The 13766-nt window shown below is 36.2% G+C and overlaps 1 protein-coding gene across 3 annotated transcripts in view; it reads right to left on the reverse strand.

The window, feature by feature from the left end:
- Positions 1–13766, reverse strand: part of CD36 (CD36 molecule (CD36 blood group)) — a 191877-nt gene that overhangs the window by 60350 nt on the left and 117761 nt on the right. The window lies entirely within an intron of this gene.

Below are 13766 nucleotides of genomic sequence, written 5' to 3' on the forward strand. Positions count from 1 at the left end.
TGAAACAAGACAGAAACTTGTTTCTTACTGTCGTTAGGCATTGTTATATAAAGACATGATCCTTACAATTGCCGTAGCCACTTTGCACTTGTAGGGTAACAGTAAGAAAAACCAACCTAGAGTCCTATGAATTAAGTAATATCAGTGAGCCTAAGGATGATTCCAAGCTGGTTAATTCAGTCTGTTGACTCCTTATTATATGAACAAAATAAAAAGTACCCAAGAAACTGCTTCTTTTGGACTTTGTTACTTGCAGGCAAAATCATCCCAACTGATAACAACGAGAGACTTAAGAAAATGTTTGAGATTTATTTTCATAGTATTTGTCAAATAATAACTTTCCTCTAGAGAAATCACTTTAAAATATTGGACTGTCATACCATCTTGATAACACAATTATCTGCTCAAATTGCATGTGTGTGTGTGCGCGCGCATGTACACACACACACACACACACACACACACACACACACACACACACAGGTGGTCCCCAACTTACAATGACTCAACTTACAACCCTTCAACTTCACAATGGTGTAAAAGCAGTATACATTCAGTAGAAACCATAGTTCAATGCTAGATTTGATTAATTACATGACATAGTCCACATTTTATTCTAAAATATGCTCTGTATTAGATGATTTTGCCCAAAGGTGGGCTAATGTAAGTGTTCTGAGCACATTTAAGATAAGCTAGGCTGAGCTATGATATCCAGTAGATTAGATGTATTAAATGCATTTTTACAATGATATTTTCATATTTTTAACTTACACTAGCTTTATTGGGATATAACCCTAACAAAAAGTCAAGGAGTATCTACAGAATCAACTCTAAAGAACAAAGAAATACCACAAGATCTCCTATTGCCTGGAAAGATAGATTTCTTGAAAGGAAGAAAGTTTTATCTGTTAAGGCTATAAAATCAAATCAAAATTAAATCAAAATTCAAAATAAAATTAAGTCCAAGCTTCTATCCTTCCTAAAAACAGAATTATCCTGACAAATGAAAAGGGAACTATAAAATTAACCAATCTGAAACAAAGAAAGCTATCATGGAAACCAAGAAAGAGTCTTCCATTTGTTTTGGTAAGACTATTAGAGAAAACTCCAAGAGTTTTCATGAAGCTTCCCGCCTTAGAATTTTTTGGGAGAAATTCTGAAGAGTAAAGAAATAATACAATTCCAAGTTGTGAGTTAAGAGAAAGGAAACATACTAAAGAACTAACTTATTAATTCAAACACTAACTGACCTTTAATCATACTCCAGGCTTTGAGCATGGCGCTGGCATGCAAAGATGAATAAAATATGGTCTTGAATAGATTGTGATTTTGTTGATAGGAGATAGATTGTAAAATAACAGAAGGGCTTCAATGGATGAATAGATATTTTCTAATCACAGAAGATGGAAAAAGGGCAATAGAAGCAGAAAGAACAACATGCATAAATTCAGAGGCAAAAAGGAAGTGATATGCTTGCAAAAGTACAAAAATGGTTTTCAGGGAAGTTGCAAAAATGAGGAAAATGGGTGGATACCAGACCTTGAAGCCCCCTGCATGATATTCTAAGGAGACTGAACTTTATTCTGTAAGCAGAATAGAACAATTAAATAATTATAAGTTGGAGGAGTGACAGGATACGAGTTTGTACTTTTAAAAGGTCACATGAAAAGCAATAAATTGGGTTGAGAAATTCAGCTAGATGACTAATAAATGAATGCGGGAAAGACACAAGACCCTGAACTAAAACTTGTGTTCAGCCTAATGAAGGGAATGTGGTCTCATTCTAGGCAGAGTGGATTAACGGGAATGTGCTTGCAGTTTGTAGTGGCAGCCATGGCAAAGAGGGCTGTAAAATTGAAAAGCAAGCCCTAAGAGTCATTATCACAAGTGGGAGAAATACTTTTGGTTAGCTTTCATCTTGGTGGCATTCTGGAACATAACGGCAGGGGTAGACAGAAGAGAAGTAATGAAAACTGGATACGCCCCTATGCAAGCAGAGGGGAAAAAAAACACAAAAGGTCAAAGGAACAAAGGACTTAGCATTTCTTTTATATTGGCATTCGTTGAAGCGACAAATACAGTATAAAGCTAACAAGTAGCAGAGCAAATAACAAGGGCACCCACAGTTTTCAACTGATATCAGGAAATATTTAATCCCCCAATTTCCCACTTCACATTATAAACTGGGGTATTGGAATTGGGGTCAGGAACTCAGATTTGGTTTCCAAAGAAGGGCAGAATCGGGGAAGTACTTCAGTGTCATGGTGGGGAATTTGAGGGAAAGATGGAGCCGCGAAGAAGAAGCAAAGATTAAGATACAGAGGGCGCCCCTGCAAAAGAATCACAGACTAATGTACAAGAGACATTGATAATTTCATTTTTATTCTGGAGTCAGGAACTGGACTCAAATAAAGAAGAACCTTACTAGGAAGAAGGAATGAGTAAACTAATTGTATAAACCTGCTTTTTAGTGAACATATATATAGATTCTCTTGTTGGCCAGTGGGTGTATAAAATATAAATACATTATGATGATCTAAAAATGTAGGATAAAGAGTGAAAGAGAACCTATGTCTAAACCCAATGGAAAACAAGGAGGCTCTCCAAGAAAGAATCTGGGTAGTTTTTGCAATTAAAAACAGTCACCATTGTTTCTTCACAATACGGATGTGCTCTGGAGAAACAAATATTCGATGTAAACAAAAAAGAGAATGATGCCCATTTTATTCTGGTATAATTTATACAAGTAGTTTAAGAATATCTGTGATGTGTTAAGAGTTTGTGGAAAAACATCAAGTACAGGAATATTTCTAGTAAGAAAGCTGATTGGCATTAATGCTCTTTTATTTTCATTTCAAATAGACAACTGCTGCTAAGCCGGGCATACAAAATATCCTTTTGACTTTCAGAAAAATAATAAATGTTTATCTGTAACAACTTTTCAGATAGTATTATTACAAAATATAGACATCCAAAAGCACATTAGCTAATTATATGCATTTGGTTCTGCATAAAATATACTCCAAAAGTACTATATTAACTTCCCAAGTAACTGGTAGATATTTTATATTTATTGATAATATTTACCTTTTATTACTGTTAACAAGGAATCAACTCAGTTATCAGGATCCTACTCTAATTTGACTTTTGAACTATTCAAATTTAAGAATCAAAAGTGCTGACTAGGCTTAAATAAACCCCATCTCTTAGGCCTGTGACAAGCATCTCTCATCCGTAAAAGATTCAAGCCTCTTTGTCCCATTAAAAGTTAAAATTTTTAACTGTGATTTTTACTTCTTAACTACAGTTTCCTGTTCAGTAAATTATTTCTGGCTCACATAAAACAGAGCTACATGTTTTATTCCAAAATAGGAAAGATGAAGTAGGATCTTGTGAAAAGATAGACCTTAAGGAGAAAGAGAAGAATGAACATCTTTCTTGGTTTAGATGATATCTTCAAGAGTAACTAAAGGAAAAATCTCTATAAAGTAGAATCAAAGTAGCTTATTAACAAGATACTATGATAAATACAGCAGTGGTTAAAACAAACTATTTCTCTTGTATTGCCTTTATCATATTTTAAGAGCAACCCCCACCTCCATGCAAAAAAAAAATAGAGAAACTTAATTTTACATATGGCACTGAAACTTTGAATTTATCATGCAGCTCATGTTTAAAAAGCATATATGTATAATGTAAAGAAAGTAGTACAATTATGAATATTACAAATGTCTTAAATATTACATTACCATAAAGAAAAGATACTTTTTCTTTGTGTGACTCATGGAATCAAGTTTATTTATAGCCTTATCTCCCCTCCTCTCTCTACCACTACTTCCTCTACAGATTTATGAGAAGTTACAAAGTAGATTGTTAGCATGGGATGTTTGTCAATATTTCTACTCATTTTGAATCCATATACTACCTAAATATATGGAATATTATTCAATCACAGACTTGAATCACTTACTAGATTTTTTATTTAAGCAAAGCTTATGATGAAAGTCTATCTGAATTCTTAAAAAATGCTTAGTGGATATAAAGTGTTCTCACCACAAAAATAATAACTATGTGATATAACATGCATGTTAAATAGCTAGATTGAGCCCATTCCACAATGCTTATACATTTAAGACGCAGTGAATACATACAATTATATCTGTCAATGTGGAAAATTAAAGAAATAAAAACAACAAAAGAAAGTATATGGTTGAATAATAGAAAAAGTCAGATCATCTCTTCTATTTCAGGTGGTATCTGGAATATCTAAATAGAAAGTTGAGTATATATATTTAACCACATTTATATAAGTTCCACAGAGGTGCATATTTTCAGAAATACGTTTTAAGATAATTCCCAACTGCAGGATTCTACAATCTGATTAGCATGCTATTCATCTATATAGTAAGTAGAAAGACCCCTTAATTTCTTCATAAGAAGCTTTGAGTTATTAAAATTTCATTTCATTGTATTTTATATATGCCAAAGGCATAATTTTTTCATTTATATAACAAATTAATTTTTATGGTATATGTGCAAAGAAAAGAATAAATGCCCCCAAACAATTTGTGCACATTGTCATTTTTATACAGGGACTGATCTCTTGTGATTTTTCAGGTTGCTAGCATAACAGGAATGATATTTTGTATTACAGGACTCAGTGTATTGAGCATATTATAGAGCTTAAGAAGGACATTCAAAACAATCTTATTTCAACAATCATCAAAGTAGTGGAAATTGGATTTCAGGTGTGCATGTTTAATTACTGAAGTAACAAAGAACTTTGTACTGTAAAGAGAAAACAGCCCATCACCCAGGAGCTGGCCTGATATTATTAGTTAGGTCTTGCTGTTTCTGGGCACAGGCCCAGCACTCACTGCTTGGCCTTGGTGTTTGTTCTGCTGAACACAAACAATTCATAGAGCATTTACTTTAGATAAAATCATTCTGTGATCATGATGAGTCAAGACAAAATGAGACCTTTTATGTCTGAACCCAGAACGATTATGAACACTGTCAAAGCCACAGATACTACACATTCCCTTCTCACGTACTATGAGTGACTCTGCTTCTTTATCAATTACAGCTTTAGCTTCAGTCTAGTCTTCCCCCCTCCAAGATTAAGACACCCAATCATAAAATTTTCCTGCCTCCTGACAACATCTAATTCAGAGCAAATCTCTATTTCCTTCAGTATCACCCCCTCGACCCTCCCCAACCAACCAACCAAAGTCCAAATTCTAGAATAGATTTTTCCTAACATCTTCTTACCGGGTCACTGTCAGTTCCCTATGGTACACTTCCCTCTCTTTTCAATGAGTAATGAACTTGTTTCACTACAGGTGTGTTCCTGTTGGTCTTTGGTTAAAGAAAGGACATTGGCAGTAATAAAGCATCTAAGAAACTTGGCTCCTAACTCCAGTGCTATCAGGAGGCTCTCATGTATATGCTAGCACAATCTCTCAGAATTTTCAAGATGACTAAAGAGAAACTCAAAGAAGAAAAATTAGAAGATGCCACAGTGATGAGAAATAGGAGAGATTATTATGGGTGTGCAAAATGACACGGGACAACGATTTTGAGGTTAGGGCCTCTGTGTCATATATGGGAGAAAAAAGCAGGCTGAGACAAGAAACATGGCCAGGTCACAACAGGGGGGCAGAGAATCTACTGAAAGGCCACAAAACACCCAAGAGCTTTATTATAATTCTGTTCAAGGCAGGGCACAGTGGCTTATGCCTATAATCCCAGTGGTTTGTGGGGCCCAAGAGGGAGGATTGCTTGAGGCCAGGAGTTTGAGACCAGCCTGGGCAACATAGAGAGACGCTGCCTCTACAAAAAGAAACAACCACAAAAATTAGCTGGGCATGGTGGTGTGTACCTGTAGTCCTAGCTTCTTGGGTGGCTGAGTGGGGAAGATTACTTAAAGCCAGGAGTTTGAGATTACAGTGAGCTATGATTGTGCCACTGCACTCCAGCCTGACTGACAGAGCTAGACCCTGTCTCTAAAAAATAAAAAAATCTGGCTGGGTGCCGTGGCTCAGGCCTGTAATCCCAACACTTTGGGAGGCCGAGGCAGGCAGATCACGAGGTCAGGAGATAGAGACCAGCCTGGCTAACACAGCGAAACCCGTCTCTACTAAAAATCCAAAAAATTAGCCAGGCGTAGTGGCGGTGCCTGTAGTCCCAGCTACAGGGGAGGCTGAGGCAGGAGAATCGCTTGAACCCAGGAGGCAGAGGTTGCAGTGAGCCGAGATCATGCCACCGCCCTGCAGCCTGGGCGAGACAGAGCGAGACTTCCGTCTCAAAAAAGATAAAAGATAAAAAATAAATAAATAAATAAAATTAAAATAACTGTTTAAAATACGTTCAAAAGAAGATAGAGGAAAATTCTGTTTCACTAAAACTTCACTAAAGGAAAGAAGCCTCAGCCACTACATTGAAGATATTACTATTCTTGTATTTACAAAAGATGACATAAAAATACCATAATATTAGGAAGCTAAATTACCCTCTCAGTAAATGGCTACCAAAATAATTGTAGGTGGATTTTAAATAACTTCCTAGAAGGGACTAAAAATCTTAGGTAGTCTGAGGTGAGACATACAGAGCACAAATATAGACCAGGAAAACTCAAAATAAGAGTAATGATGATGATAATTACAATGACAATATAGTAACAATTTTTAAAAAGGCATTGTGAATACCAAGTTAAACATTTTTTATCATTCTCATGCCAATTTTTGAGAACTACTGTGATAAATCTAGTCTCATTTAATCAGCTGTTAAAAGTGAGCTGTGTGCTTTTGGATAATACTTCTCACTCTTCAGTTTCCAGTATTCACTTGCCAGTCCTTGTTTTCCAAGGAAGGCTTTAAACCTAGATCAGACCCAGAGCTTGGCTCACCCCTCACAGTGCATGTCCTTTCCTAATCTTATCTTGCCCTCAACCCTTTGCCTACATAGCAAGCACCTGCTGGGTGATCATACTTGTAACCTGAACCAAATTCTCATCTGGCTCCCTTCACCAACAGATCACAAGCCAGAAGACAGGCAAATACTAACTCAGGCTTTTTGTAACTATTTTTTCTGACTCTAATACTGTATTATGTCTCCTATCAAGCTCTTGTTGTTGAAATCTTCAGATTACGTGTGAAATTATTCTGCTATCATAGTTTGAATCATCAACTTTGTTTTATTTATACATGCTTTTATTCCCCCCAATTACATTGGCAAATATTTTATCCATCAGTAGCCCTTGCAAGAGTAAACTTAAATGCATTCCCAAAGTAGTCTTAGTTTGGACTTCTGATTGGGAGAAAACATGAGAATCAACAAAACAAAAACTTGACACCCCGCTCAAGTAGCTCCCAGCAGGTCTAGGAAGGCAGATTTATAAACAGACAATTCTAATAGGCTGTGACATCTACACTCAGGTGGGAAGAGTGAATGGTGAGGGAGAGAAGGTGTTAAAGGACAGTGGTGGAGGAAGTGGTTCCTTACGCCAGGACTGCATTGTGCAGCTCCGGGTACAGAGTGGGAGAGGGTATAGTGGATCACAAGCATTTCCCCAAATACAGATACGTAAAGAAACATACAAAATAATAAACATACAACTAGGGAAACATGTTTCAGTAAGGATTCGGTACAGTGTATGAGTTTTGGAAGAACAAGACACCAGAAAAGTGGCCACAAATGACCACAAATGTGAAGCCCTAATGTAACACATACTATACCAAACTTTATATTATATGTGTGCCTTGATTACCTGGAATTCATTCTCTCATGGGTTTATCTTGAAAGCAACATAGGACTACTCAAGGATTTTTAGAGAAGGAGCGCATGACAAAATTTGGGTTTAGGAGATGGCCTTGGCATCAGCATGAAGAATGGATTGGAGAGAAGGCCAGAGGACACCTATCAAAATAATCTAGAAAGGAAATTATGTAGTTGAACTTAAAAAGTGGCTATGGGGGTGGGGGGTGGGAAATGTGGGAAAGATTTCAGAAATATTTAGTGGATATGGAAGATATTTAGAAGTTAGCATGAATAGCTAAGGCTTGGTGACTAATTAGCTAGGTAGAGAGGAAAAAATTGTAAGTCTCAGGTTTTACGCTTGAGTAACAAGACAAAAGGAGGTACTATTAACCTGGAGGGGAAATATAGGACCAGGTTTAGGGGTGGTGTGAAGTTAGTCCTATCAGGGTTTAATATTGACATTTTCACTAACTGGCTGCAAGATCCTGAGCCAATTTTTTAATCTCCCCAAGTCTGTTTACTCATTTGTAAAATGGAGATAACACTATCTACTTTAAAATTATTGTAAAACTTAAATAATATTTAACCCTTCTATGGAACTTACCATATGCAAGACACTTGTATGAGTATTTTATATGCATTAAGTTGCTTATCTTGAACAGTTACCCTATGAGGTAGGCATGTTTATTATCCATGTGTTACAGATAGGGAAGCAGAGGTACAAAGAAGTTTACTAACTTACCAGAGGTCACAGAGCTGGAAAGTTAGAGATCTAAGTTTCAAACATATGCAGTCTAACACTAGAGAGTATGCCTCAACCAGTAATTTACTTCTCATTAAATACTAGGCACTTTGCATAATTATTTTTAGAGTGCTTTGCAGGTACCACATAGATAATAAATAGCTATTAAAATTTAACCATTTTATTTTAAAATAATTTGCAGGGGATACGTTATACGCATATATATTATTGAATGCTGGGATAAATTGAAGCCTAGTAAAAGACACTCATTTGGGGATTATAATTTAATTTTGAACATAAAAATGTACATCTTGAATCAGAACACATTAACAAGGTTATATGGCTCACGCCTGTAATCCCAGCACTTTGAGAGGCCAAGGCGGGCGGATCACGAGGTCAGGAGATGGAGACCATCCGGGCTAACACAGTGAAACCCCATCTCTACCAAAAATACAAAAAATTAGCTGGGCGTGGCAGCCGGCACCTGTAGTCCCAGCACTCGGGAGGATGAGGCAGGAGAATCGCTTGAACCTGGGAGGAGGAGGTTGCAGTGAGCCGAAATTGCGCCACCGTACTCCAGCCTGGGCGACAGAGTGAGACTCAGTCTCGACAATGACAACAACAACAACAACAAAAAGAGTTTAGATACTTTCAACTCGAGAACTTGACCTACTGGCATGGAGATATATGGGTCTGAAGTTGAGAAGAGTGATTGGAGTCCTAAGATGTAGACTGGGGTCTCCTCAACATTCAGATTACAGGTGAAGTCATGAAAATTGATAATATCACTTAGAAAGTGGGGGATGGGGAATGGGAACCCAGGAAATCTGCAGAAATGGAAACTGAGGAAAGCAATATGGCTAGACAAAGGCATAAAAGGTCACTAACTTCTACAAGCCTCCACGTCCTTATTTGTAAAAAATCAGTAGATCTTAGTTTTAGAGTGTGCTAAGAACTATCCCCACTTCTCTTGTTTGTAGCTTTTGCTATGAAAAAAATGTAAACTTTGGCAGAGCAGCTGAAAGTAAACGTCCATCCCTAAGCCTCAGAAAAAAAGAAAACGCAAGCTTCATAGCTGTTGCTTTGCCATGGTAAATAATTAAGTGCTTTTCTTTTTCTTCTTTTTTTCAAAGGACCATTCAGATTGTTTCAGTTGCTTTTATTTATTCTACAGGATTTCAGCTTCAGAAACTCTCTTGCTGTTACTATGTACAGAAGTTTTGCATGGGAGAGTTGAGAGAACAAAATGCTACCTTTAATACTCAAGAGGAATATTAATGGAGTGGAGAAGATAATGGGAGGAATTATAGCAAGCATCCTGTTTGCCTCTTAATAATAAGATTTATTTTTCACTTTGCTTAATCCTGTGTTTCCCAACTTCAGCTGGTAAACCATATAGAATTTTGTTGAATGATTATAACAGAGCTGCAGTACAAGGATACAATACACAAAGATTGGAAGACTGAAGGGGAAAGAACATTCAAGCAGCTGTCTAGGTCAGAAAGGAACTAAGGGATGGAGAAAGAAAATGGGTGATGCCTGTACTTTTACCACCAGCTGGTCACCATCCCCCAACTTCAGAGAGGGTTTTGAGGGGATACGTGACTAGGCTAGCAAAGAACAGTACTGTGCATGCTGTGGTTGTTCATGAAGTGAAAAGTGGAGAAATCACAACCCTTTCCTGGAGGAAAGATTAGCAAATCTCCAAGATGACCCTTGGACCCAGAGTGAAACTGACTGAGCTAAATGTTTCTCTCTGGCTTCATCCAAAACTCAGTACATGCGGCAAAGACATCTAAGAGACTGAGCACAGTAGCAAGCACATCTAAGTTTTGCATGCAGACTGGGGAAAAGGACTAGGACATCACTGAGGGGCATTAGATGAAATGAATGAGCTTCATGAATTGATTCACTGAGACATTCTCAGCATCTGTGAGTTTATATATTTAGCATCTTGTAAATTATAGAATATTTCTCTATTAAATCCCATAATTCATTTTGTGAGTAGAGGATCTGTCCTATATTGTAAAAATAAACAAACCCAGCCAGACATGCTGGGAAGAACAGCAGTAGTAACATTCCATTAAACTACCTACCTGAGAATTTAATACAAAAAAAAAAGTTGCACAGATCTACGTATTATGTTATAGTAGAGCTCTACAACAATTTGGATATTTTTAGAAAAAGTGCTAAACATAAGAAAGAAGTGTATCTAAGTTATTTACGTGATTCAAAATTCTTAAAATTTTAGTCATAGTCCTTAGTAGAAGATGAATATTTTGATTTAGGAAATATTTAGACAATATTTTAAATAAATGAATAAAATCTATCTATTGAGTGCTTATTATGTATGAGTCAGGTACTGGGACATTGCTGTTACTAACACAAGTAGTTACAAATGGAATAGCTCCATTACCTTTATGGAGTTTATATGCAGGCAAGATGCTCCAACTCTAGGCAATAGCAAAGGTCTGTAAGGAATGCTCTTATCCCTGTATATTAAGCTTATCACAGCTCATACCTTTCTGCACTGTAATTCCTTGTCTATGCATCTGCTTAGATGTACCTATTGCCCAAACAGCTCTTAAAAGGATGGGGCTAATAGAAATTAAAGGTCTCCCCAAGAGACCAAGATAAAATCAAGAGTAGTATTTATTCCCCATTTCAGATGAAATAGTTCAAGAAGAAATAATTTTAGGAAGTTATCCATCCTAAAGCTTAGAGTCCATACTACAGATATTTTATTCTGGAGAGGCTTCCTATGTTGTGTGAAGTTACTTAGCATTTTAAGAGTAAATGATGCAAAAACGAGAAGCTTAGAGCAAGCAATGGAAACAACTCTGACAGTATCTTCCTTCTAGTCCTTCTGGAAATATAACTGTCACTCATCTGGTCCATTTTTTTTCCCCCAGAGACTGATAACACTTTAAGAGAGCTGTTGTTGTGGGGTCATGGAGAAAAGTGTCCATAAAATGATGAATATGCTTTCACCATTTACTAACAGTTTTTGTTTGTTAACCTTCATCAAAAGTTTCATTCTATATGAACAAGGTTCAGAAAACCACCTGTAAAATGATCCTAGATTCTTATAAACGTTTAGCATAACATTGCTCCTAATAGCATTTCCTAAAGCAGTGTAGGTGTTCATTAAATATTTTTGAAAGAGTATGTCAATGAATAAAGGTATTTGAAAGATAGCAACTCCATCATGTATTCAAACAAAATAGGTATTTCATGTTTGAGGGCTCAGTCTTAAAGTAGATATCCAGTTTACTTAAAATTTTGTATCTTCTCTGGAAAGACAGTATGCTTTGGGTTCTATTTTCTGAGACCATTGTATTGAACACACTAATTTTTATTACTTCATTTCTAAAACTGACCAGAATGAGATACAAGAAGTAGATCTTGCAATGGCATTTGCTACATTTTACATAAAGTTACAGTGAAGTTCCAACATGGGACCAAAGGAACCTCCAAATGAATTTCAATTAGACTGAAGTGTTCTTATTAAGTCATGGTCGTAAAACATGACATGACTAATATATATTTTTTTAATTTTCTAAAAATTTAAATGAGAAAAGTAATATTTATAAGACTTAATGAGAAGGAACAACATTAATGAAGAGATGAAACTAATAATAATTTATTTTTAAAAACTATCCTAATTTCACCTTTAAACATCACAAGCACTGAAGGGCAAACAATGCTTTTCCATTTGAGCACAGTCCGGAGTCCTTGGTGAATGAGCCAAGCTGTCTCCTATGTCCCCTCTAATGCTTGCCAATTTTCTGTCATTTCCTTCTTTGTACTATAGTGTTTGTGTGACAAAGGTCTCTGAGTATGTTTCAAAACATCTTTAGCTATTTAGCAGGGTACCAACAAGCACGTATCTAAAAGTGTTACTTCTCCACATGGTTTGTCAGAAGACACAAATCAGAATTCACTTTACCCTTTTCCATAAAGAAATGACTTGAAAGCTTATTGTGGAACCAACGGCATACTTTGCTAAAAAAAAAAAAAAATTCCAGTGGCTTAACCAATTACTGTACTTCTATATACAACAAAACACTAAAACTATTTACTCGACTATATTCTTTTTATATTCATTGCACACTTATATTTGTTTGTGATCATTTACTTTTCCTGGTGAGCATTTATTGTTTATGATTGAACCACTGTGGATTAGACATGACTGAGGATTCTAGTCACATGATAAGGAAACCCAACCTCATTCCCCTACCTCTAGTACCTCCTCTTGCTCCTCACAGGTGGCAATAAAGTAACCTGTTGTGAAGCGCGTTGCACGCACTTCACAATTTTTATCTGAAGTGCACTCATTTTATAGCATTTCTTTATTTTTCAAAACAATTTAACCTGAAGCTTTATTAGTTTGTAAATACTAAGAATATCAGATTAAATTCCGTAAGTAGTCATCTTAATCAGCAATTTGTGCCAAAAGCAAAATGAGCCACAGTCACATCAAGAACTTTATATTTCTTTGCTCTGAAACATTTCCTTCCATTTAATCATCCCACTCTACAACCTTAAGCAGTCTTTTTCAATGATTTCTCAGCAGTTTAAAACTCTTTTTTTTTTTTTTTTTGCCTGACCGTAATTCTTGAGTTCCAGAGCTTATCTTTTCCCCAGGTGAAAACTGTTTTATTATCCTCAGGTGTTTGCTTTCTTGAACTCTTAGAACAGTTAATTACACAGTTGTCATTATCCTTTACAAAAGTATCAGATTCCAAATAATTAGTATTTGCATAGTACATCATTTGAAAATATTTTTCCTTTCCTCTTGTCAGGATTACAGAAGTCTCATATATTGCCCCACAAATCCACTTTTATTATTTAGTCAGTTACACCTGAAAACAAGATAGGTTGCCTATTTCTCTTTGAGATAGAGATCCCATCTGAATTGTGAGTTCTCTCAAGGAGTGTGAACAAGTTTACCCCTTTGGAAGTATTAGCCTTAAATGGTTCCCCAGAATTCAGTCTAGCACCAAGCAACCATTCCCCAAATAATAAAAGAAAGTGACCTTTTTTGTAAAGGCAAAGAAGCCTATCTAATTCTTTTCCAGGGCTTGTAGAACAGCAGAATAGCATGGAGAAACAGAAGGAATTGCTTTTCTTTTTTTGTATCAACCTTAATTGTGTCTCGAAATATGCATAACTTAAGTTGACTTTCTGTATAAGTAACGACTCTGTCATTCCTGGCGGTGTTGTCTGATCTTATGTAGCCATATTATGAAACACACCATATAAT

This window comes from Gorilla gorilla, chromosome 6, assembly GCF_029281585.2.
Source record: "Gorilla gorilla gorilla isolate KB3781 chromosome 6, NHGRI_mGorGor1-v2.1_pri, whole genome shotgun sequence".
NCBI classification, from domain to species: domain Eukaryota; kingdom Metazoa; phylum Chordata; class Mammalia; order Primates; family Hominidae; genus Gorilla; species Gorilla gorilla.